Here is a 6,356-nt window from a genome sequence, read left to right on the forward strand (position 1 = left end):
ACTACAAGAAAGAAGGATACCACTGACATGCAAAATAAGGAATATAATTTTCTTCCCATTGACCTTAAAGATATGAGTTTCCTCTATGGGTTTCCAACAAGACCAACAATGGTAATAACTTAATCAAATTCCAAGTACCATTGTTCCAATCCCTACCTAAAGCCATAGATAGATTTCTTCAAATTGCATATCCTATTTTCTGTTCCTATCACCAAGAAATCCTCAGGTTGCAAGTTGTGCCATATTGACTTCTTTGTGAAAAATCTCCATTTGGAACAGCCGTCTTATGATCCATTTGATGAAGCTCCAAATAAAAATGAGTTTTAAGGCTATTAAGGCCATTTTGATTTTGAAGGAACTCTCTCTTGGAGTGAATCCTTTAGCAACCACTCTCAAGTCTCTTAACACTCCCCTTTGAGTACTTAGTTTTGAGCACCTACCTATAGCTAATGGGTTTGAAACCTTCAAAAAAACAACCATCTCCTAGGCATTATTTTGCTATATGGACTCTAATTCATCAAATATCAAGCCACCAATAAAATACAATGCTTTCATGATTTGATTAAAATAAAAGAATCATCAATATTGCTTACATAAAACTAGCTTCATGTAGGTATGCATAATAATCATCTAATATTGCACATACTCTCTCTCTCTCTCACAAGTGTAACGTCCTCATAAGTAATAGTAGGTTGATAAATTAGAACTTGAATTGTTGGGGGTTGGGGTTCTCTAGCACCTCTCTTCGCAAGGTAAATAACAACCCTTTCTTGCATAATAAGAATAGTAACATAATTGTACTCTCCTCAAAAGAGAAGCACATAACTAGAGCTCCCACTAATTCCAAAAATAGTTTAAAACATTTTGGTGCCATAATTAGGACAATAAAGATGATATCCCTTGGAGCATTTGGGGTATCCAATGAATTGATAAGAAGTTCTCTTAGCTCAACTTTATCTTAAAATATATTGAGAATCCTAACTTTGACACGACAACCCCAAACACGAAATGAGAGATACTAGGTTTCCAACCAATAGGAGTTTCAAAAACTAACTTGGTAAGAACTTCATTGAGGACATAAGGGGCAATTTTAAGGTTTTTCCCACGATAATTTGGTTAAATTTTATAGTTTCTCATCATAATCCTATCTATATCCTTGAAAGTGTGATTTTTATTTTAGTGTCATGGGCCGAGTATTTTACACCTTTGTGAAAGGCCGTGTGGCGCTAGTTAACGCATTTTTGCTTAATTAGTCAGCAAAAAGTATACCATAGTTTACCAATAGAACACATTCATAGTAATCAAAGAAATGTAAGCGGAAGCAGTAAGCAATTCATGAATGCAATGGTAAGCAAGTGGTAAACATTAAAACAATGTAATTCATTAAAGCAATAACTCCGTTAACCATGTGAGACTAGTGAGGAGGAAAGTAGGCTAAACATGTTTATAATAATTATTGAGTTTTACAAATTAATGAATACTTAATGTCACGCCCCCAACCCGAAAATGGGACCCAAGGGTGAAAATGTAATCTAACTTGTCTCTATATCCAATAAATCATCCAAAGATACAGTACAAATGATAGGGGTCTGACCTCGTGGAGTTCCTAGGCACCCTATACACATCCAAACACAACAGAATATACGCAGCGGAAAAAGGTCATTCTATACATACATGGTACCATACCAGAGTCTATACAAGAGTAGAAATAAGGCTTTACCATACAATATACAACCAAGTGCCCAACATATCTCAAAACGGCAACCCATATAACGCAAGTCCTAGCACTTACCCAAGCGCTACCCGCAGTACACCGGCCACTATGCTCCCAACACAAGGACGCTAGTTCCGGTTACTCGAAGGACCTGAAAAATATGTGCGTATAGTAGGGGTGAGACACCTCTTAGTAAGGAAGAATACAGGTTATATCGGTGTGTGGCATTTGAGTGTTATCATGACGCAACACATATACAATTAAATGCAGTTCCAGTACTAATTTCACAACAGTGCATACACGCACACACACATGATCAAGCAATCTTGGTGTCGTCACACCCTTCGGTCCAAAGCCGGCCCGCGACATATGGCGTTGGCCCGTAGCCAACCCGCGTAACAGGGCGCCACCGGCACATGGCTAGTCCCAGACTCCCATGGCATCGTACCAGCGCTCAATTAGTGGATCCACACCCTTCAGTGATCAGCCAGTAAGGCTCATGCCCTTGGATATAGAGCCAGACACTCTTGCCAAACATGGCCTAGCGATTTCATACGCCCATGGATATAGAGCCGGACACTCTCAGTACCTGGAACAAATTCGGAACCACATTCCTACTTGCATTTCAACCAATAAAACACACATGCATGCTCATATAACCAAGCAAACCACACCCATTTGGTAATCTAAAATCATGGCTTTCCAAACACATACAGTTTAAACAAGTCAAGACACGACCATCCCTATAATACAGTATAAATCATCATATACATATGGTTTTCAACAAAACTAAGGATGTAGCCCGTCACCCCCTTTTTCCCAAAACTATAATCATGAAAAACCCATAGTTTTCCCCTTTAGATTCCCCCAAATGAGTAGCCAAAACACACATAGGACTGTGAACCATAGTTCTACCGAGTCCGATTTTGAAAATAATCGACACAAACAGATTCCCCTTACCTTTTCCCCAAATGGCAAATCCCGAACTCCAAGGCCCTTAAACAACGAACCGAGTTCCAAAACCTACAACGTACAATATAGAAAATACTCAAAATACTGTTCTCTACAAAACTACCAGATTAGAATTAAAAATCGAGCCTTACCTCGATTTTGAGCCAAAACCCAAAAATGGCCGAACCGAAAATCCGACCCCGTAGAACTTGTAGAGAATCCTTCCACGATCCTCGTGGTAACTTCAGATTAACAATTCTCGTGACAAACGACGAAGAAATCTAGAGAGATGGAGAGCAAGAAGAGTTTCTAGAGAGATAGAGAGAGAAAATGAGATTTCTTAGCTGAGAAGTAATGAAAATGGATATTTATAGTACCTTAACTCAGCAGTTTAGCAGTTCTCGTCAACGAATTGCGTCCTTGTCGACGAGTTCCTATAGACACCTCATCGACGAAGTGGTGATCTTGTCGACGAGCCTGAGATTCCCAATTTTTTTGAAATCCCTCGATTTCTCCTAGTCGACGAGCCTTTGAACTTCGTTGACGAGAAATGTAAGGCCTTCATCGACGAACTCTAGCTTCATTGACGAAGCCTGTTTAATTACCATCTCACCCCTCTCTTAATTAATTAAACCCACCTATCACGGTTTGGGTTCTTACAACCTCCTCTCCTTACAAAAATTTCATCCTTGAAATTTTCCATCTCTCATTCGTAAACTTAACATACAAGCAAATACACATATGCAATTCTAGAAAGAAACTGGCGACGACTATAGCGCAGCCCCATCACAATACATACATACCCTCACTTATGGCAGAGGAATACCGTGGCTACATACATAAACCTTCTCAGGAGTTCACAATATACACACTCCCGATGACTAACCACCTATCCCAACCCAAAGTAGGGTGTCGTACACATACTCAAAACAACTGTGGATACTTTCGGCGTATTTCCGTTTCCAGTTCCCAAGAAGCTTCGTCAACCTCGTGGTTTCGCCACAACACCTTCAGTAACGGTATCTCTTTAGTACGAAGCTTGTGAACTTTATGATCCAGAACCTGAATAAGTATCTCCTCATATGCTAAAGTATCCCCAATTTCCAAATCATCATAACCAATAACATGTGACGGATCCAACACATACCTCCTCAACATGGATATATGAAACACATCGTGGATCCTCGAGAGTACTGGGGGTAGTGCAATCCTGTAGGCCATCAGACCCACTCGCTTAAGTACCTCTAATGGTCCGATATATCTCGGGCCTAGCTTGCCCTTCTTCCCAAATCTCATCACCCATTTCATCAGAGCGTTTCTAAAAAATACCTTACCCCCCACCTCGAACTCTAACTCACGGTGGTGAACATCTGCGTAGCTCTTCTATCGACTTTGAGTTGATTTAATCCTCTCCCGGATCAAACCCATCTTCTCAGATGCCTGCTACACAAGTTCAGGTCCTAACACCTGACGTTCACCAACCTCACTCCAATACAGAGGAGATCGACACCTCTGACAATACAAAGCCTTGAACGGTGCCATCCCAATACTAGCCTGGAAGCTGTTGTTATAAGCGAACTCTATTAGTGGCATATTCTGTAACCAGCTACCACCGAAGTCTAACACACACGCTCGCAACAAATCTTCCAAGATCTGTATCATCCTCTTCGAATGTCCATTAATCTAGGGGTGGAACGCTATACTGAAAGTAAGCTTCATCCCCAGTGCCTCCTGCAAGCTCGACCAGAATCGAGACATAAACCTCGGGTCTCGATCTGACACAATGGACACCGGTACCTCGTGCATCCTAAATATCTCATGCATGTACATGTCTGCTGGCCTACTCAAAGGATAGCCAACCTTCATCGGTAAGAAGTGAGCAGATTTCGTCAATCTGTCCATGATCACCCAGATAACATTCTGCCCGTGAAGTACTAGCGGCAATCCGATCACAAAGTTCATGGAAATATGCTCCCATTTTCACACCGGAATAGGTAAAGGATGCAACGGCCCTGCCGGCCTCTGATGTTCAGCTTTCACCTGTTGACACGTCAAACACTACTCCACGAACTGAGCAATCTGCCTCTTCATACCACTCCACCAGAAGGTTTCGTGCAAGTCCTGATACATCTTTGTACTATCAGGATGTACCATATATAATGAGCAATGCGCTTCCTCCAGAATCGTCCTTCTGATCTCATCGTCGTTCGGAACACATAGTCTGGTCCTAAACTTCAACACACCTCCCTCAGACATGTTAAACTCTAAAGCCAATCCCTGCTATACCACTCCATAACTTCCACCAACTCAGCATCACTAGCCTGTGTGGATACGCTCAAACAAAGTCGGCTGGACCACCAAACTAGCAAAGAAAGGCTGATGATCACCACGCACAAACTCTATACCTGAGCTCTCCAGATCTTGTCTGATGTGATACTAAGTTACAACTATAGATTCTGCCACCTGATCCGACTTTCAACTCAACGCATCAGCCACCACATTAGCTTTCTCAAGGTGATAACTGATGGTGCGATCATAGTCCTTGATCAACTCAAGCCACCGTCTCTGCCTCATATTCAACTTCTTCTGTGTGAAGAAATACCTGAGGCTTTTGTGGTTAGTAAAGATCTCGCATTGCACACCATACAAGTAGTGTCGCCAGATCTTCAGTGCATATACAATAGTTGCCAACTCCAAATCATGCATAGGGTAATTCTTCTCGTATTCTTTCAGCTACCGAGAAGCATACGTTATTACCTTACCCTGCTGCATAAGCACACACCCCAGTCCCTTTAGAGACGCATCGCTATAAATCACAAAACTGCCATCCCCCGAAGGAATGGTCAAAATCGAAGCAGTGACCAGTCGGTGCTTCAACTCCTGAAAACATTGCTCACAATCACTAGTTCACTCAAATTTCACTTCCTTTCCGGTCAATCGAGTCAGAAGCCCGAATAGTTTAGAGAAACCTTCCACGAATCGACGATAATAACCCGCCAGTCCTAGAAAACTCTGAACCTTCTGCACATTCTTCAGCCTTACCCAATAGACCACCACTTCCATCTTGCTATGATCAACTGATATACGGTCACCAGTCACCACATGGCCTAAGAATGCAACTTGATCTAACCTGAATTCACACTTTCAGTTTAACATACAACTCCTTTTCTCGCAGAATCTGTAATACTAACCTCAGATGGCTTTCATGCTCTTCCGAACTCCTCGAGTACACCGAAATATTATTAATGAACACCACTACGAACTGGTCCAGGTACTAATGGAAAACCTTGTTCATAAGATCCATGAACACTGTTAGAGCATTCATCAACCCAAACGGCATGACTAGAAACTTGTAGTAGCCGTATCTGGTTCGGAAAGCCGTCTTCGCAACATCTTCTAATCGAACCCTCACCTGATGATACCCTAACCGTAGGTCGATCTTTGAAAAGACCTGCATACCCTGCAGCTGGTCAAAGAGATCATCGATATGAGGTAAAGGATAACGATTCTTCACAATCACTTTATTGATCTCACGATAATCAATGCACATACACATCGACCCGTCCTTCTTCTTCACAAATAGTACTGGAGCTCCTTAGGGCGAAACATTAGGTTGAATAAAACCCCTGTCTAGTAATTCCTGCAACTGCTCCTTCAACTCCCAAAGTTCTGCTGGAGCCATTCGATATGG

Source organism: Malania oleifera, chromosome 3, assembly GCF_029873635.1.
Source record: "Malania oleifera isolate guangnan ecotype guangnan chromosome 3, ASM2987363v1, whole genome shotgun sequence".
NCBI lineage: Eukaryota > Viridiplantae > Streptophyta > Magnoliopsida > Santalales > Ximeniaceae > Malania > Malania oleifera.